The 20,233-nt window shown below is 52.3% G+C and overlaps 5 non-coding genes across 5 annotated transcripts; 4 read left to right on the top strand and 1 right to left on the bottom strand.

The window, feature by feature from the left end:
* Window positions 1-1,739: 1,739 nt before the first annotated feature.
* Window positions 1,740-1,813, top strand: TRNAT-CGU (transfer RNA threonine (anticodon CGU)). Its single transcript has one exon. It is a non-coding gene; the product is annotated as a tRNA-Thr (tRNA).
* Window positions 1,814-6,743: 4,930 nt separating this feature from the next.
* Window positions 6,744-6,815, bottom strand: TRNAG-UCC (transfer RNA glycine (anticodon UCC)). The gene has a single exon. It is a non-coding gene; the product is annotated as a tRNA-Gly (tRNA).
* A 1,893-nt stretch (window positions 6,816-8,708) lies between these two features.
* On the top strand, window positions 8,709-8,790 carry TRNAS-AGA (transfer RNA serine (anticodon AGA)). Its single transcript has one exon. It is a non-coding gene; the product is annotated as a tRNA-Ser (tRNA).
* A 6,398-nt stretch (window positions 8,791-15,188) lies between these two features.
* Window positions 15,189-15,261, top strand: TRNAK-CUU (transfer RNA lysine (anticodon CUU)). The gene has a single exon. It is a non-coding gene; the product is annotated as a tRNA-Lys (tRNA).
* Window positions 15,262-18,559: 3,298 nt separating this feature from the next.
* TRNAI-AAU (transfer RNA isoleucine (anticodon AAU)) lies at window positions 18,560-18,633 on the top strand. Its single transcript has one exon. It is a non-coding gene; the product is annotated as a tRNA-Ile (tRNA).
* The last annotated feature ends 1,600 nt before the right edge of the window (window positions 18,634-20,233 follow it).

A 20,233-nucleotide genomic window follows, 5' to 3' on the forward strand; every position in this document is an offset into this window, starting at 1 on the left:
TAGGACCAGGCAGCTGCCTTGGGTCTGTGCCTTTGGGGACTGGGGCTATAATTGACAAAAAGGTTTTGGGTACCAGCTGTCATGGCTCCTTCCCCACTCTGGCATGATAAATGTAGAAGTGGGGCCAGCAAGTGTACCCCAAAGCCTTATCTACCAGGCTTTGGTATAAAACTTCCCCCAAAATCTTAAAAACCTAGATCTTGGGAATAAAACTTCCGCTGCCACCACCCAAATGTTGATAAAGAAATCAGGAGGAAGATCATTTGGGAAATCTCACCCCTAAGCTAAAAATCAAGGCACACAATTAACCACTGCCAGGTTAATAAAAAGAAAAGAAAGAACTTTTATTATTACAACAATATTCCTGTTGCAAACATAATGACTAGATAGGGAGGTAACAAAATATACTCATGGAGAAACTCCATGGGCCTAGAACTTAGTTACAAAGAAAAGCCAAACCATCTTTTAAGCAGTGCCAGATCTCAGATCCCATACCCAATCCTTAAAACAATAAAACCTAACGAAACTACCTAAACTTTACCCTACTTACAGAAAATGAAGAATGGTGTCTTGGAGAGAGAGAGAGAGAGAGAGAGACATGCTTGTCCCTCTCTGTAGCTGCAGAGAACTCACCCAGAGAGACAAAAGGGAGGAAAAGAAAAAAAAACCAAATTCCTTTGTCCCAGTTTGAAAGTCCCACCTACATTCCTATTGGTCACTCCACCTGACTTGGTGTAGTTAACCCCTTAATCCCCAGGCTGCTGGCTAACCCTCATAATCATGACATGCCCACCAAATCACAGACGGTGCTGGACAGCCTCTGGCCACGCTGACTGTGATTTCTTCCTGTAGGTCTGAGATAAAACATAGTAAATACATTATTGACCACTTGACTAGACTATTGAATACATGAAAAGTAAACAAACTGCTTTCATATCCATGGAGTACCATAACAGGTGTATGTATACTGGTGAGCTGGGCCAGCAGTTTGCTGTGCCTGAGGGGGGTAAAAGTGACTTAGGGTTAGAAAGGTCCAGTGGGGACAAGGGTAAGGAAGTTGCAGAGGGACTGGAGGTTGTTTCAGATGGGGTGGGGATAGCCAGGAAGATGAACCAGCCCTCTGGTGACCAAGTGACTGTGTTTGACCAGCTTGCTGGAGAGTGTGTGTGGCTGGGACATGAATGTTTCCAGTCGGAGTCTGTGAAGGGACCAAAGATCCATAAGTCTATCAGGCCAGGGCACCTAGGCCCCGTCGCTGTGAAGCAATGGCCCACTTGGAAAGCTAGATTGAAAGCAGGGTGCCAGGGTACTGTCTGGACAGATTGCTTCATGATTAGTGGAGGAAAAAAACCCCTACTTTACCCTACTTACAGAAAATGAAGAATGGTGTCTTGGAGAGAGAGAGAGACATGCTTGTCCCTCTCTGTAGCTGAGGAGGCCACTCCCAGAGAGACAAAAGGGAGAAAGGAAAAAACCCAAATTCCTTTGTCCCAGTTTGAAAGTCCCACCTACATTCCTATTGGTCACTCCACCTGACTAGGTGTAGTTAACCCCTTAATCCCCAGGCTGCTGGCTAACCCTCATAATCATGACACCAGCTGCCAATCAAACGTCTTGGGCTGCGCAGGCCTTGAGTCATGGCAAGAGCTGGAGGGGAATGGGGAACGGCTGCACTTTGGAATGGGAAGGGGGTGTCTGGGACCATAAAGTAGAACAGTTTGAGCAGTGCTTTCAAGGAGGGCACCATGGCTTAGTTGGCTAAAGCACCTGCCTCGTAAGCAGGAGATCCTGGGTTCAACTCCCAGTGGTGCCTTGTTGTCAGGTCAATGGGTCTTTCCTTTCTTCAATATGTATCTGGTGTTGATTTTACCTTCAGCTGAGCTTGGTGGTACCCTCACAGTGGGAGTAGGATAGTAGCAAAGAGCAGGAGGTGCTCTAGGGGTTTGATTTAGTGAGGCTTAGCTAGACTTGCTAAATCAAGCTCTGGAAGATGGATTGCAGCAGCGATCTCCACCTGAGTGAAGACATGGCCTAATGGTGCAATTAGTTAGATGCCGACAATAACAGCCCCACTGCTGGTAACTCACAGAGGCTACATCTACACTAGAAGCTTTCTCCTTAAAAAAATATGTTAATGACGGACTCAATTGCACAAGTCATGATCTCATTTGCATATTTTCTGCCAATGGGATTGTTGTGCAAAAACAAGCAGTGTGAACATATTTTTTTGCACAAAATCCCCTTTTTTCACAAGATTCTTATGCCCCCCCAAAAGAGGTATCCTGATCTTGCAGAAAAAGGGGGTTTTGCACAAAAAGAAAACTTCCACACTGCTTGTTTTTGCACAGCAACTCCAGCACAAAATCAGTTTGCCAGAAAATATGCAAATAAGATCATGACTCATGCAAATGAGACCCTCGTTAGCACCTTGTTTGCTGAGAAAATTTGTAGGGTAGCCATAGCCGGAGATTCTGGTGCTGATCATGCAATAGAAGCACATTATGTTTAAACAGCTGCCGTATGAACGTACCTGAAAGTCACAAGGATCAATGATCTGTGTGAAAGGCAGGTGGCCAGTAATTAGAGCCCCATGTATGTTGTGTGCACAAGGGAAGGTAGGAATGTGCACGGGTAGTCTGATAACGGTGTTTAGTGTGTGTTTGTAACAGGCTCCTGCCCATCTCCGGTAGATTTGGGCACCTCCTCCACCAATTGCAATACACACTAGGCCGTTCCTCCCCAGCTGGGTGTGGTTCTTGTTCTTCTGCACAGCACAGCCCGTGGAGACCAGGGACCTGCCATTGGGCTTCCAAATCACACCCTTGTTGAATGGATGGAAACAGAAACCAGACCCACAGCGGGTTTGAGCTGGCTCCAGCTGAGGGACGGGTTTGCCTGGTTTATGGGCATTGGCACAGGACAGCAGTAAGGATTCGTATTCATTTATAGAATCTAAAAAAATAGAAACCTAGAATGTAATGGAATTGGAGAGATAAATGTGTCCATTGAATGGTCAGTTGGATTCAAAGTAACGCTCATATAATTTGTAGTCTATCACTGAGCTACATTCCCCAAAGTTTGCACTGTTAGGAGTTGAGAAGGGAACAAGAGGCTTTTGCAGCTCACACACCCCTGGGCCTGTCTCCATCACTTCTGCCTCTGCCAGGTGAAGGGAGGCCACTGGGCCCAGCATCTTTCTCCCCAACCAGGGCCGGCTTTTGGGGAGAGGGAGGGGCCACTGGAGCTGCTTGGTCCCCTAGCTGTGTCCATGGGGAAGTGGCTCTGCTGAAAACCAGACTGGTTTTCCTATTGTTAGGCAGGACCCCGCAATCCATGTTCTCTCCTGCTTTTGTAGCCTCTGTTGCCTTCTGCAGGTGTCCCTTCTGATGGGACAGGCACGTTCTTCTCAGGATCTGGGTACCATGTTGCCCTAGGAAGGGGTGTGGCCAAAACACAGGTTTTGCTGTGATCAGGATTTGAACCTGCACAGGAAAACCCTATTGGATTTTATAAGGCCAATGCCTCAACCACTCGGCCATCACAGCTCAAAGTAACAGCAGGCCAGGGAAACTCATAAATAATCTCAGTGCCCAGGCCTGACGTCACCTGACCCACAGAATTCACTCAGCAAAACATTTCACCAGTCATGCAGAGGAGTCCTGGCTGTTCAGGTCTAAGGCTGCCTTAGAGGGGAGTTCTGCTTCCAGGTCTCCCTCCTCCTTCTTGGTCTTCTTCCTTCCTTTCCCTCCTTCTTCCTCTTCTCATTTCCCCTTTTCCTTCTTCTCCCTGGTCTCCTGGGACCCCAGTTTATATAGTGAAAATTGAGTCCTACTTAACCAATTATTTTAATATGATTTTACTAACCAAAGCTAACATACTATTATGATTTACCTAACCAATCACACTCCACCACCTTTGTTGATTTTCCCCCAGCAAAATTAATGATACAGCCGACAGAAACAGCTACAATCCAGACAGCGATCACACAGAGAAACAATAGGAAAGTGAAGAGAATTATCACAGAGTTCAAGTGGAAACCTCACAAAGGAGATTCCAGGCAGCCAGGCCATGGGTGTCTCTGAAATTGCCCCTGTCCTGCCTGGCTGTTGCCAAGGTTGCTCTGTGAGGTCACTGCCTCTCAGCCAATGAGCTGAGGTGCTGTAAAAGTTCCTTGTGATGTCACTGCTGCTTTGCAGGCTCATGTCCTGCCACTGGCCAGCCCCTTCACATGTGTGAGCTGCTCCCCCTCTGCCCTGTCACTCATGGCTGGTTCTGGGGCTCAAGCAGGGAACATCAGAGGCTGCTCAGGGGGCCACATTGCTAGGCCAGGGGCCCTCCTGTGGGGCTGTGAGTGTTGCTGTCCCGGCTGTACAGACAGGGCCATAGAGCCTCAGGAGGCTGCAGCGGTGGGAGACACTTCCCTGGTTTCGGGAGGGAGACGAGACGTCAAGGCCCATGACTCGGAGCCAGCTACAGATACCCATGGAAAGCTGATTTTCAGAGGGGTGTGATCAGCCCTTCCTGTGTATCTGGCTTCTTCAAAGGGGCTTAATCAGGAGCTAAAAGTTGAAGAAGGGAGATTTAGAAGGGAGAATTTCTTTCCCTGACAGTCTTTTCTGTGTGCTCCAGTGGCCTAATGGACAAGGCCCTGGCCTCCTAAGCCAGGGTTTGTGGGATCAAGTCCCCTCTGGGGTGACAGTTTTTCTCACTGGCAAAGAGTTTACATTCCTCTGGTCTCTGAAACAATTAGCATGGATGCTCCACAGTTGCTCTCTCCCTCTCTGCCGAAGTTGTTCAGACCCTGCACTAGCAAATGCTGGTGTAAGATGCAGATGTTAGTGCTAAAAGCCCAGGTATTCAAAGTCAGAATGAAGAGGCATATTTTACTCTAGAAGGCCCAGGAGTGACAGCCTGTGGCAGAGCAGGGTCTGTCTGGAGACAAAGTGGACCTGAGGATGAGAAGGCCCATAAGAGGCAGAGACTCCAGAGCAGTGGGGTGGTTAGTTATTTGGTCTGGCAAAAGGACAGAAAAACCCCAGGCCCTGAGCATGGTGCGGGTGAAGCCCACGGGGCAGTTTGCCTGGTGGGGTTTGGAGCGTGGAGAAGCTGTGAAGCTCTGTGAGTGGCTAAGGTCCCTGGCTGAGCTGCGCCACCAGCCTTATGTGCGACTCAAACTGTCCTTCGTCCCCTTTTGTGTGTCTGTTGCGCTTCCAGCTTCTTTCCTCAGGTATGTTCATCCGGCAAAGACCCCAGCAGGGATCTTGTATCTTCCTTTGTGCAGCTCAGCCACAGACACAGCCAGGGCTGGAAGGAAATTGCTGCACTTTGGGAGTCAAAGGTGTTGTCTGGGACCACAGAGCAGTTTCACCCAACATCTTGAGGGGGGCACCATGGCTTAGCTTGCTCCGTCTAAACAGAAGAGCCTGGGTTCAACTCCCAGTGGTGCCTTGTTGCTTCCTTTGCTCACATTTTCCCAGGTCCTTCTGGGACACAGAAGAGGCCTCCCCTGGACACCCATGGAACTGCTGGGCTGACCCAGGGCCTGAAAGGGGCTGTAGCTGCTGCTGACAGGGAAGAAGCTGGGTGGTAAGATGCTGATAGGAAGAGATTCCAGCTGCCTCTTTGCCCTTGGTCTCAGTGCACCATGCCAGCCAGCAGCCACCTTGACCAAATGTCAAACCAGCTGGACTAGCCACCCCACATCACAGTGAGTCGCTAGTGGCCCTGTCAGAGAAGAGCCATTGGCAACTGCAGAGACGTCCCTTCAGCTGCCAGACACGCCTTTCTAAAAGGGCTATTTGTGAGCTGTGTTTGGGTTGGCTGGCTAGTAAAGTTGGTTAGTGCACGAAGCTAGTAATGCCAAGGTCTTGGGTTCAAGCCCTGTGCTGGCCACAGATATGTTTGCTGTGGTGACTGTTCTACCCCTGTCTCCCTCCTTTAGCTGCCTGCTATGGACAGGGAAAGAGAAATAGGCGAAAAACTGTGAGCTTTTCAGGAAATAGGCCAGAAAACTGGTAAGAGGAGGCTCCAGCCTGCACAGACCCAGGGGCTAAAAGGGCCTTGGCCTGGCCTGCTTTCCCCAATAGCAGGGAAACTCTTCTCTTCCCTCTATAGTGGGGCCACTTGTGGGCCTGCTGGCTCAGCTGTTTAGAGCTTGATGCTAAAAATAATGCCCAGGTCATGGGTACAAGCCCCTGCAGACCCCACAACAGCCAAATTAGTTTTGTTTGAGCTGCTCCCCATGAAATGCGGTGAGAGGGAGCCCTTGGCTGTGGGACCCACTTGTGCCTGTTGTTCAGGGTTAAATAAGTTCTTCCCCAGGAGGCTGCCTGTTCCCTTCCCACCTTGCATTGGCTGGGAATCAAATCAAGCAAGGGGCAGCAAACCCCAGGCACCATCATAGTCTGGGCCACAGATAACGACCCTCTTGGAGCTGTGATCCCAGGAGGAGTCTCTGAAGGCCCTGCAGTCCATACGGAGGAATGCCGACATTTTTGGCCAAATGGCCAATGGTCTAGCAAAGAAAGGCCACCTCCCTCCTACCCCCGCATCGTACCAAGTCAGAGCCAAGGTCAAGGAATTGCGGCAGGGGTATGTGAGGGAGGAACCACATTACTGTGCACGCTCTCGGAGAGGATGAAGAGCGGTGAGAGGCAGCCCACAGCTGCAGAACCCATTTGTGCCTGTTTTTTCAGGGTTCAAGTAAAAGTTCAGCAAGGAGTTTTGATGCTCCCTCTTTACATTGCATTGGCTGGGAATCGAACCCAGGTCAACTGCTTGGAAGGCAGCTATGCTCACCACTATACCACCAATGCCTGCCTGCAAAGTTGCTGGGAAAATTAGTTAAGAAATCCTACATCTGCCATGAGGCTAGCCAGAGGCGAGAGGGTGCCTGTGTGGTTTGGGTAAAGCAGAACTTCTTGGCTATTAGGCAGAGACCAGAAGTGGTGACGCTGGGGTAGTGGCTGCCCTGCACTCTCCGTGGTGTGAGGAGCCGGGCGGGAGAGGAGTCCCAGAGGTTGTTGGGTGGGAGAGTAGAGTTTATCAGACTTTGGGCTAAGCTCTAGAGCAGCCAAGGGAGAGACGGGGAAGTGACTTCTGGATACTCTGTGTGGCCCAGGGATGCGGACTAAGAGCCGTCCTTGTGTTTTTTGCCGTAAAGTGTTGTTTCTGGGTCCTTTGCCTAAGATCGAGCACGTCTGCCTTTCGGAGAGCCATGTCACAGGCACAAGCCCCCAGAGACCACTCCAGGGACACATCACAGGACCAAGCAAGGGGCAGAAACACTGGGCACTGTCAGTGTCTGGGCCAGAGATAAAGACCCTCTTGGAGCTGTGATCCGAGGGGGAGTCTCTGCAGGCTCGGCAGTCCAGGAGGAGGAATGCAACATTTATAAACATAAAAAGATAAGAACGGCCATACTGGGTCAGACCAAAGGTCCGTCTAGCCCAGTGTCCTGTCTGCCGACAGTGGCCAGCACCAGGTGCCCCAGAGGGGGTGGACCGAAGACAATGATCAAGTGATTTGTCTCCTGCCATCCGTCTCCAGCCTCTGACAAACAGAGTCCAGGGACACCATTTTATCCCCTGGCTAATAGCCTTTTATGGACCTAACCTCCATGAAATTATCTAACATATGGCCCAATGGCTGATGGCCTTGCAGAGAAAGGCCACCTCCCCACCCCTGCATCCTAGACCAAGTCAGACCCAAGGTCAATGAATTGCGGCAGGGGTGTGTGAGGGCCCGTGAGGGCAGGTCCCGCTCTGGGGAAGCACCGCAGCACTGTGCATACTGTGAGGAACTGGACCGAATCCCGGGGTGTGGGGAGCCCCTGTCTCCAGGGAGAGTTGTGGAGTCTGGGATGGAGATACCTGGGAAGCAGCGGCTGCAGCTTCAGGATGACAACGCTGATGACCTGCAGCTCCAGGGGATGCAGGAGGACTCCCAAACGTCTTCAGGCAGCAGGGAGGGAACATCAGGTGAGTGCTGGGAGGTTGCAACACCCAGGACATGTCGACACTTGCAGTCTCCTTCAGGAGAGGGCTGCAAATGGAGACATTCAAAATTGTAAATGAAACCGGGATTTAAATATCCTGCGCTATATTTGCATAATCGTGTCCGGGTGCTGTTTCAAAATACTTTATTATGAAATAAAAAACACTGTTTAGATGCAGTTATTTGGGGAGAAAACCCTTCTTCCGAAATAACCCTTAAACCCTCCCCTCTGGTCTGGACCTAACAGCGGTGTCAGCGTTTGGTAGTCGGGGCTCTGGACAGCACCTGCACAGAAGGAGATGGCAACTGCGGGACGCCCTGGCCAACTGTCCCAATGTCTCACAGCTGAAAAGAAAACAAAAGAGGCCAATGCAAACAGCCCCCTGGCAGCGAGGGAGTCAGCACGTCGGTGGCTGGGGCAGGGAGCTGGGGGCAGATTTTGACTCTAACTAGCTGGGTGACCTTGGCCCATTCAGTGAACCTCTCCCTGTCTCCATGGCCCTGTCTGTACAGCAGGGACAGCAACACTCACAGGCCCACAGGAGGGGGCTGGTTTAATGCTTCACCCCAGGGCCCAGCAATGAGCCCCCAAGCTTGCCCTGTGCGCTGGAAGCCAGGTTTGCTGTGTGAATTCTGTGGGGCGGGTGAGGTCAGGCCTGGGCACTGGGATTATTTACCACATTCCCTGATCCTGGGACACTGCTGTCTTCACAGCTGTGGTGGCCGAGTGGTTACGGCGTTGGACTTGAAATCCAATAGCGTTTCCCTGCGCAGGTTCAAATCCTGCTCACAGCGAGGCCTGTGTTTTGGCCACACCCCTAACCAGGCAACAAGCTGCACAACCCCTGCGCCACTCTCCCTGTCCCCAGTCAATCCCTTTCTGCGCCTTCCGAGAGAGACAGGGGCCATGGTGCCTCGTTATGGGTCCCTGGGCTCTAGGGAAACGCTCAGCTCCTGCAGCCTCTGCCCATGGCTCAGCCCTACCCTTGGGGGCTGCCCTGCTCCAGTGTGTGATAGGAGTTGAGTGAGAGGATGGAGCGTCTGGGCCTGCCCCCAAAGGTCCATCCATGAAGGGCAGAAATGTTGGGGATATGATGTGGGTCACTCCTCCCGAGGCACACAGTCCCCCCCACCCCGCCCCGTGTTGGGAGCAAAGGGTCTAGAGAAGTATTGGGGGGGGGGGGTCTTGTTCCCTGCTCTTGCTCTGCCTTGGGCAAAGAATTAGTAACAGAATATTTGTCCAAGTTTATGTACAGAAAAAAACTGACAAGCATGTTTCTGTGGGGTGGTGGGTATCGTGTTTGCTTAATGTGCAAAAGGCTCCTGGTTCAAAACCAAACAAAAAGTGGGAACAGGGGGTTCTGCTCCTATTTGTGGCTCCCCAGGTAAACACAGCCCCTGCTGCTTGGGGATAAGCCCAACTCCCAGGTTGAGTAAAGCAAGGAACAGCAGGAGCCCTGACCTAGAAAGGAAGGGGCCAGTGTGTGTGAGTGCATGGCCCAGACAGACAGCCCCAGGGTGCAAGGACAGAGCTGCTGGACATTTTTAGTGGTCCTGAGGCCAGGGGGGGCACATAGGTGTTAACAACACGCTCATGTGGTGCCATGTTCCAGCCACACCAACAGGGAAGGTTTTTTGTGGCATCACCTGATTGCCCCCAACTGTAGCACTTGTACCTGGCTAGATAGAGACCCAGGGCAGCTCCTGCAGGGCACCTTGGAACGACAGCTCTAAGCAAACCTATCAACTTCAAGTTATTAACACCTGCTAAAGCCTGGAATGGAACCAGGGACCTTTAGAGCTTCAGTCTAATGCTCTCCCAACTGAGCTACTTCGGCTGTTTCAAAAAATGTCTCTGGCCTGTAATTCTCTGTCCGGGATGTTTGGCAGCCGGGCCACATGTCGCCCTGCCCAGGAAGGCGAGACTGGCTTTTCCACAGCGCCCCTCCCCCACAGCCCAGAGCCAAGGTTCCCTCTAAGCCAGGCCTGGGCAATACAGGCCAGCGGGCTGGATCCAGCCCATGAAGCCACCCAACATGGCAGCAAGAAGCCTCAGGCAGATTCCCTGCTCGCCCTGCCCCCACGCACAGCTGAGAGAAGGGGCTGCTGGGCCCTTTGTGTCTCTCAGCTGCAGAGGAAAAGGCTTCAGGCCTGGTTCCTGATCCAGGCTTGTTTGTGGCCAATGGGAGCTGCCTGCTTGAAGCCCTGGCCAGTCCCCACAAGCTCTTATTCACCCAGGCGTGTGACCTGTACCCCCTGCGCAGGGAAGGGGCTGCCTGAGAAATGTGCTTGGCTGCTGGGAGTGTCTCCCAGTCAGAGCCTGCCTCTGGAAACCCAGCCCCTCCCTTCCCCCAACCCACTGGCCCTCCCTGTGATGGAAAAGGGCAAAGACTTGGCAGATTTCATTAATACAGATGAGGCTGGTTTCCCTGACTGGGAATTGAACCCAGGTCTCATAGTGAAAGTGCTGAACCCTACCCACTAGACCATCAGGGACACATGAAGAGGCCTTTTTGCTCACCTACACTAGCCTTTCACAGGCCACTTTCTGTCCCCTTCAGGACACGGGTCCATTTTCCATTGCCCAGAGGGGACAAGAACAGAAACCAAACAGAACATCAGAACAGCCAGATGGGGCCATGCCAGTTGCCAAACTAGCCCAGGATCCTGTCTCACAACAGCAGCCAATTTCATTGCCCAGTGGGAATCCTCAGGACAGACACTTGTTAAGTGACCCCTCCTGTCGCCCATTCCCAGCTTCTAGAATACACCAGCTAGGGACACCTGCGCTGTCCATCCTGGTTAAATGCCATTGATTGACCTTCCCTGCATTAAATTATCCAGTTCTGTTTTGGATCAAATGTCTTGGGCTGCGCAGGCCTTGAGTCATGGCAAGAGCTGGAGGGGAATGGGGAACGGCTGCACTTTGGAATGGGAAGGGGGTGTCTGGCACCATAAAGTAGAACAGTTTGAAAGCTATTTTGAAAGAGGGCCCCAATGGCTTAGCTGGCTAAAGCACCTGCCTTGTAAACAGGAAATCCTGGGTTCAAGTCCCAGTGGTGCCATATTGTTGCATTTGCTCATGTTTACTTATGCCCTTCTGGGACACAGGAGCCGCCTCCCCTGGCCACTGACCACTGCTGGCTCAGGAAAAGGCTGATTGGGGAGGAGTGTTGGGAAGAAGGAAACAACAGGTGAGAAGCACCTGATGCCCACAGACCCTGACTCTCTATGGCTGCAGGAGCAGCAGTGGTTGCTCCCTCAGGATCTCTAGGCCCTGACCTGACCCCCTGAGGGAATCACAAGGGCATGTGGTGCTGGCTCTCCTGTCCCAGCAATTGCAGTCAGAGCCCTGCCTTGCCAGTGCCAGTCACAGCAGCCTCTGTACCTGCTCCAGGCTTGTTGTTTCCTTCTTCCCAATACCCCTCTCAAATCAGCCTTTTCCTGAACCAGCAGTTCCATGGGTGGCCTTAGATGCTGGTATAGACACACAGGACTATGGGTAATAAGCAGGAAGAAGTTGGTATCACAGGGACTTGGTGGGATAATACACTTTATTGGAATATTGGCACAGAAGGGTTCAGCTTGCTCGGGAAGGACTGGCAGGAAAAAGGGAGGACGAGTTTCCTTCGATATGAAACATGCGAACACTTGGCCTGAGGCGGAGATGGACACAGGAGACTTGTCAGGAGTCTCTGGGTGAGGTTAAAGGGGTAAAACCCCAGGGTGATGTCACACTAGAAGTCTATTACAGACACCTCCCCAGGCAGAAGAGGTGCCTGAGGCTTTTTAAACAATTAACAAAATCATCCAAAGTGCAGCTGGTTTCACACACACTCAGCCTCACCCACAGCTGGGAGGCAGTTTGCAGGGAGCTGAAAAGAAACAGAAGAGGGGAAACTGGAGCCTGGCAGAACCAAGTCTTGGGATTCTTCTGTGTCCAGATGTGCTAAACAGCTGGCAGCCAAGCTCCCAAGTGCTGGTCTGTTCCCACCCTCCCCAGGCAGGTGAATTCAGCGTCACCTACAGCTGGGACGCAGTTTGCAGTGAATTGAAAAGAAACTGGCTGGTAGAACCAAGGCTCAGGATACTTCTGTGTCCAGATGTGCAAACAGCTGGCAGCCAAGTGCTAGTTTGTTCCTGCCCTCCCCAGGCAAGTGAATCCCCTCCTCTGGGTGTTACAGGCAGGACTTTGCCTGTCTGGCTTTTAGCCAGGGAACTTTTCTATGCCCAGCAAACGTGACACCCACTGCACTGCAGAAACCAGCCCCCTGCCTTTTGCAAAGAGGCCCCTAGAAGCACTTAGCCCCCTTGTTGTCTCTGCCTGTAAAACAAGGAAAAAGCAAATATCTATCACTGGAAAATGTGGGTGTCAATCCCACTGCCTTTCACATGCAAAGCAAGCACTCTACCACTTGAGCTAATTCCCCACCTTTTATGGAAAAGGGATGCAATCTAGACACAGGCATTGTGTAGACACGGCCTTGGGGTGTCACTAAACTAGCCCCAAGACACATTCCTTGCTTGGACCAGGCATAGTCCTACCTGAGACGTGTGTGACTCAAAAGCCTCCTGTTCCCTGCCCAGTTCCCAACACTGGCTGCAGACCCAGCGATATTTGGTGACTTGGCTGCTGTCCCTGCTGGCAGGGAGCTGTCCCGCACCTGCAGTTCATCCGCCTCCCGGAGAGGCAGCAGCTCTGTGAGGGGGAGAAGCCGGGGCATTTCCCTTCATGTGTAAAACCATCACTGCCGGCCCGGCCTGGGCCAGTGCGCTGGCATCCCTCATGTCTGGAGCATCCGCCAGGGAAAAACTGAAACTGTATCCTGCCAGGCGGGACTCTGACCCGCTATAGGGCTTGGGGTCCCTCCAACCCTCCCCAGCAGGAAATACCAGACAAGGGGTCCCTCCACCCCTCCCCAGGAGGAGCTATGGGGCCAGGGGACCCTCCACCACTCAGCAGGAGCCAATGGGTGCCAGGGGGGCTCACACACAAACAGGGGCACACTCCCTCAATATTGGTGCCCAAGGAAAAACTCACTCTGTTCCTGGAACAGTGAGGAAGACAGAAACTGTGCAGCATCCTTGCTAACTGTTTCAGAGAGCAGAGGAGAGTAAACTCTCTGTCAGTGAGAGAAACTGTCACCCCAGGTGGGACTTGAACCCACAATCCCTGGCTTAGGAGGCCAGTGCCTTGTCCATTAGGCAGAAAAAATTGCCAGGGAAAGAAATTCACCCTTCTAAATGTCCCTTCTTCAACTTTTAGCTCCTAATGAAGCCCCTTTGAAGAAACCAGATACACAGGAAGGGCTGATCACACCCCTCTGAAATCAGCTTTCCATGGGTATCTGTAGCTGGCTCCAAGTCATGGGCCCTGACATCTCGTCTCCCTCCCGAAACCAGGGAAGTGTCTCCCACCGCTGCAGCCTCCTGAGACTCTATGTCCGTGTCTGTACAGCAGGGACAGCAACACACACAGCCCCACAGGAGGGTCCCTGGCCTAGCAATGTTCCCCCCTGAGCAGCCTCTGATGTTCCCTGCTTGAGCCCCAGAACCAGCCCTGAGTGAGGGGGGCAGGGAGAGCAGCTCACACATGCCAAGGGGCTGGCCAGGGGCAGGACATGAGCCTGCAAGGCAGCAGTGACATCACAAGGAACTTTTACAGCACCTCAGCTCATTGGCTGGGAGGCAGTGACCTCACAGAGCAACCTCAGAGACCCCCATGGCCTGGCTGCCTGGAATCTCCTTTGTGAGGTTGCCCCTTGAACTCACCTTTAAGCCAGATCCCTGGTCAATTTACCCTCTGGACCTTACCCACAAATCACGCTGAGCCAATCCTTTAGCATCTACCATCTAAAGGTTTATTACTACAATAATACAATATAGGGCACAGGACACATGCTTCTTTGCTCACCTGCACTAGCCTTTCCCAGGATGAGGGGTCCCTTCTCCCTTGCCCAGAGGGGACAAGAACAGAAACCAAACAGAACATCAAAGCAGCCAGACTGGGCCATGCCAGTTGTCCAACTAGCCCAGGATCCTGTCTCACAACAGCAGCCAATTTCATTGTCCCGAGGGAATCCTCAGGACAGACAGTTATTAAATGATCCCTCCCGTCACCCATTCCCAGCTCCTGGAATACACCAGCTAGGGACACCTGCCCTGTCCATCCTGGTTAAATGCCTTTGATTATGGCTGCCAGGGATCCCGATGTTGAGTAGCTCTGCATTAAGGGTTCTTATTAATGTCAAGAACCTCAAGCAATGTAAAGCCAGAGTGTGATGGAACTGGAAAGGAAAATGTTTACACTAGAAGGAATTTTTTCCAAGGGGGCACTTGGAGTTGAGACAAGGACCAGTTGATCTGCAGTCAAAGACTCTATCACTGAGCTACACCCCCATGGAAGTTAGAATCAGCAGCCAATGTTGGGAACTGAGCAGGGAACAAGAGGCTTTTGTGTAACACCCAACCCAGGTGCTACCCTTGGGCTTGGTCCGCACACTGAGCAGACGGGTGGGAGGGGTCTGATGCTGTCACATATGCAGGGCAAGTCACTCACCTGGCCCCCAGGGGAGGCGGGGGATTTCTATATTTTAGGAAGGGTCCTGAGTCCTGGCTCCCAGCCACGCACCTTGGCAGAAAGACCAATGGCCCCTGCACAAAGTGCATTGTGGGAATAAGAGTTGGGGCAGCAGGAAAGGGGCCGGCCCCTCAGTACCAGGGCGCAGGCAGGAGATGACGGGAGTGAATCCTGCTACCTCTGCCATGGCTTGGCCCAGGAGAGCTGGGGTCTAGCAGCTTTTCACCCCAGCTTTGTGGGAGGCCAAGTAGGAAGGGGCCTCTGGAGGCTCATAGCCCCCTGGCCTGCTGTGTCTGTGGAAAGGGGGGAAGAGGACACATACCTCTCACTGGGGAACAGGGCGCATGGATCCCACTCGTTCCTGCAGAAAATGAAACAGGCTGAGCATTTTGCAGAGAACAGGCCAGAGCCCTTCTCCTGTCCCTGGAGAGATGGAAATGGGGCCGTTCCTTGTGGGGAAAGAAGTGGGTGTGTCGGGAGTGGGGTTCGAGTTCAAACCTCTCCACAGACCAGAACCCCACATTAGGGGCAAGAAAGAGCCTTGAGTCAGGCAGTGGAGAACACTTGGCTCCTATTACCCTGAGATGGGATATTAGGAAATTTTTCACATGCAGCCTGGCTAGCTCAGTTGGTAGAGCATGAGACTCTTAATCTCAGGGTCATGGGTTCAAGCCCCATGCTGAGCGGTGCCCTTCCTTAACTCACAGTCTCAGCCTGTGAGCAATTGGCTCTCACCAGGGTTTTAGAAAGAAAAAGTCTAGTCCTGGGGTCCAGCTTTAGGAGAACCAACTGCAATTTCCATCTTCTGAGGAGAAGGGGAGAAGGGAAGAGGATTTTCTTCTCCTCAGTTCTAGCCACATCAGCCCAGGGGGCAGAAAAAATAACCCTCTGCCCGCTGATTGTCCCCTGTCAGCTTCTGTAGCTTCACCTCCTTCCACAGCAGCTCCAGCTTTGAGCTACTTTTGTGTGTAGGTTGAGCTACTTTTGGGTTCAAGCCCCATGCTGGGTGGTGCCCTTCCTTAACTCCCAGACTCTGGTGCTGATCATGCAATAGAAGCACATTATGTTCAAACAGCTGCCTTGTGAATGTACCTGAAAGTCACAAGGATCAATGATCTGTGTGAAAGGCAGGTGGCCAGTAATTAGAGCCCCATGTATGTTGTGTGCACAAAGGAAGGTCGGAATGTGCACTGGGTAGTCTGATAATGGTGTTTAGTGAAAAGTTATAGGTGTAACGGCGTTGCGCAGGAGGGTTTTTCTTGCACAAGAAGGGGCAGTGTAGATGCTCCTTCTGGTGCAAGAGTCTCTTCTGAAAAAAGTGGTGGCTCATTAGCTATGCAAATGAGGCTCAGCAATATTCTACATTTAGCCTCATTTGCATATTACTCATGCAAGAAGCTACAAGTGTAGACATAGCCCATGTGTCCCTTCTGCTGGGACAGGCATGTTCTTCTCAGGAGTCTCAGAGTTTGGGTACCTTGTTGCCCTAGGAAGGGGTGTGACCAAAACACAGGCCTCCCTGTGAGCAAGATTTGAACCTGTGCAGGGAAACCCTAGCGGATTTCTAGTCCAACATTTTAACCACTCAGCCATCACAGCTCTGAATCTTAGTAGCTCAGGGAAACTGGTAAATAATCCCAGTGCCCAGGCCTGACGTCACCTGTCAGAATTCACACAGCAAACCATTTCAACAGTCATGCAGAGGGGTCCTGGCTGCTCTGGTCTGAGGCTGCCTTGGAGGTGAGTTCTGCTTCCAGGTCTCCCTCCTCCTCCTTGGTCTTCTCCCTTCCTTTCCCTTTCCCTCCTTCTTCCTCTTCTCGTTTCCCCTTTTCCTTCTTCTTATCTATATAGTGATAATTTAGTCCTGCTTAACCAATTATTTTAGTTTAATGTTACTAACCAAAGCTAACATACTATTATGATTTACCTAACCAATCATACTGCACCGCCTTTGTTGATTTTCCCCCAGCAACATTAATGATACAGCCGACAGAAACAGCTACAAACCAGACAGCGATCACTCAGACAAACACTAAGGGTACGTCTAGACTACAGGTTTTTGTCGACAGAAGTTTTATCGACAGTTACTGTCGACAAAGCTTCTGTTGACAAAGAGCATCTAGACTACATTCAGTTCTGTCGACAAAGCAAGCTGCTTTGTCGACAAAACCCTGTAGTCTAGACACAACCCTACAGGCAATAACACCTTCTGTCGACAGAAGGCGTTATGCCTCGTAAAATGCGGTTTACCAGCGTCGACAAAACTGCTGAGTTCTGTCGACGTTATGTCGACAGAACTCAGTGGTAGTGTAGACGCAGGTATAGTTTTGTCGACAAAAGTCCACTTTTGTCGACAAAACTCTGTAGTCTAGACACACCCTAGGAAAGTGAGGATGATAATCATAGAATGCCAATTGCACAAACTCAACTATTGCTAAGCAGTTTTTTTTCTGAACAAATGCTGTTAACTAAGTTCTCTCTATCCACCCTTAGACCTGTTTCTTACTTGGTGACGGTGGGGGTCAATAGGATCAGACCCCCTGGTCACAGTCTAGTGTGACCCTATTGAAATGCCATTTAGGTGGAACATGAGCTCAGGCTTTATAATTAATTGCTGCCACTTTGCCTGCAGAAGGTTTTAGTTTAGATCTGCCAAATAGCTAGAGGCCTTCCAATGGACACACGTTGTTACAGAGAACCATTCCAAGCATAAGACACCAGAACCCACAAGCACAGTCAACACAACTGCAAAGGGATTCAACCCTTCAGTCTTCTGACCCAAAGTCTGATGCCTTTTCTTTTAGGCCACACAGTCCTGTTTAGGAATGGACATTTCAAAGTGTGTAAGAAGGGAGCAGTCTAGCTAGCCAAAGCCGGTTGTTCTGCCAAAGCCGGTTGGGTGGGGAGGGGCTGGTTATGGGGAGGCAGAGTCCTGTGCCTGTCTCAGGGCATCCCAGGGAGGCTCCTTGCAGCCCAGGAGAAGAAGGGGGCTCTGGGTGGAAGGAAACAAGCAAAGCTGGTCCGAGTGGCCATAAGCCAGAACTCCAGTTCAGCCTAATTGAATCACTACTGGCTCATGTAGGTCCCTTGGGCTGTGTCTCGACGGGCCAGTTTTTCCGGAAAATCAGCTGCTTTTCCGGAAAAACTTGCCAGCTGTCTACACTGGCCACTTGAATTTCTGCAAAAGCGCTGACTCCCTACTGTAAGAAATCAGTGCTTTTTGCGGAAATACTGTGCTGCTCCCATTCGGGGAAAGGTCTTTTTCCAAAAGACTTTTGTGCAAAAGGGCCAGTGTAGACAGCTGAGATTTCTTTTTTGCAAAAAATCCCTCCAACTTTATGAGCTTTGGGCTCCCTATCTGCAGGCTCCCCAGAGAAAGAGTTCTGTGCCTCCTGCTGGGTGTCTGATGCCCCCTGGAGCTCAGTCTGATGCTATGATCTGCCTGGCTGAGATGGGCTGGGCCCTAAAACTTAACCTGCCTGGAGCTTGCTGCTTACCCTTGTGGTCTCTTGTGTGGTCCCCAGGAGCTGCCAGGCTCTGACTCTTGCCCCCCTGGCACTAGCAGGTGCCCCCCCCAAACAATCTTTTAAATTGTTCTTTCTGGTCCCTCTCAGGGTGTTTTTCTCCTCAGCAGCAGCGCACAAGAGAGAAGCTGTTGCCAGTGGCCCTGCAAGACAAGATGAGCTTTGCCTGCCCCCCTCAGCCTGACTCGTTACTTGGCCCCATTCCTGCCTCTCTTCCCAGTGGCTGAAAGGGGCTGCGGCTGCTGCCGACAGGGAAGAAGCTGGGAGGCAAGGTGCTGGCAGCAAGAGATTCCGGCTGGTTCTTTGCCCTGGGTCTCAGTGCGCCATGCCGGCCACCAGCCACCTTGACCAAACCTCAAAGCATCTGGACTAGTGAGCCCACATCACAGTGAGTTGCTAGTGGCCCTGTCAGAGAAGAGACGCCTTTCTGAAAGGGCCATTTGTGAGCTTGGCTTCTGAAGGCCAACTAGCTCAGTTGGTTAAAGCGTGGTGCTAATAACGCCAAGGTCATGGGTTCAAGCCCCATGTTGGCCACAAGGTTGTTCACTGCAGTGACTACTCTCCCTCCCCACCAGACACACTCTTTAGCTGCCTGCTATGGACAGGGAAGCAGAAACAGACAAAAGGCTGAGAGCTTTGCAGGACTGAGGCCAGAGAACTGGTAGGAGGAGGATCCAGCCTGCACAGACCCAGTGGCTAAAAGGGTCTGGCCAGCTTTCCCCTAATGGCAGGGAAAACTCTTCTCTTCCCTCCATTGTCCCCAGTGGGGTGACCTGATCCCAAATTCCTGCTGCTGCAGTGGCTGGCCCATGGTTCCTCCAGCCCAAGCCACAGAGGGAGGCTCCATATGTCCAGGTGATGGGACCATGTGTACAGCCCACAGAGCTGCTGCCAACCACCTGGTCACCTGCTTCAGTGGCCCAGCAGCCCCTCCCCCAAACCTGCTCCTGCTCAAGGCCCCCCTGAACCCACCCAGGCTCCTGCTCCTCTGACTTCTGCACTAGCCAGCCCACATCTCAGTGAGTCGCCCGTGGCCCCATCAGAGACGAGCTCTGGGCAGCGGCAGAGACGTCCCTGCAGCTGCCTGTGGGGTCTTTCCCAAAGGGCCCCTCGTGGGCTGCTGGCTCAGCTGTTTAGAGCTTGATGCTGATAACGCCCAGGTCGTGGGTGCAAGCCCCATGCAGGCCACAGGGGTGTCTGGTTTGGTGACTTGCCTTTGTGTAGCTGCCTGCTATGGACAGGGAAGGAGAAAGAAGCCCTGGGAGGTGAAGCAGCGGGAAGGAAGCAAGGAGCAGAGTGTCAGCTGCCAGCCCAGAGTCACAGGTGCCCTCTGCCTCCTGGGACCGCCCCTCCCTGAGCCGCCAGCCCCCTGTCTCTCACCGTGCGCCCCGTGGGGAGTCCACTCGCTCTGGGCTCCGGGGGCCTCCCGCTCCCACAGGGAATGACACAGCCCTGTGCCCTAGCCCAGAGCCACTCCCAGCCCGTGTGAAACAGGAGGGTTCATTGAGCATCTGACACAGCACAGGGACCCAGGCAGGCAGCAGGGGCTGCGGGTGGGGAGTGAGGGCACCAGAGGGGGCAGGGAAACAAGTAGCACCAAGACTCTTGCCACCAGGGTCTGGCCACCCGACTCCCTGCCCAGGCTGCTGGGCCCCCGACCACTTCAGCTGCCAGGTCAGCCCGGGAGCTAAGGCAGGAATGGGGGGAAGGAGCCAGTCAAACTGCAGGTGGCAGGAAACACCAGTCTCGCCTTCCTGGGCCGGGCACGACGGCATCATGTTTGTGACACGGCTGCCAGACATCCCGGACAGTTAATAACCAGCTAGAGGGGTTTATGGGTAGCTCAGTGTGGGGAGCCTAAGATGAAATATTTAAAGGTCCCTGGTTCAATCCCAGGCTTTGCCATGTCTCTCGGTGCAGCAGGGCCCTCTCTGGTCCCCTTGCTGTGCTAGTGCCCTGTGACATCCCCTCATCTATCTTAGCCACAGCCCAGCACTGGAAACTCCCATCCATCTGATTAACCCCCTTCACTTCCAACCCCTCCTCAGAGTCCTTGCTTCCTTGGCTAAAGTCCCCTCCCTTGTGTGTGTGGCTGGCAGTGGTTACTAGATGGATCCATTTACATGTAGCTTCA

Source organism: Pelodiscus sinensis, chromosome 19 (assembly GCF_052426305.1).
Source record: "Pelodiscus sinensis isolate ZL-2025 chromosome 19, ASM5242630v1, whole genome shotgun sequence".
NCBI classification, from domain to species: domain Eukaryota; kingdom Metazoa; phylum Chordata; order Testudines; family Trionychidae; genus Pelodiscus; species Pelodiscus sinensis.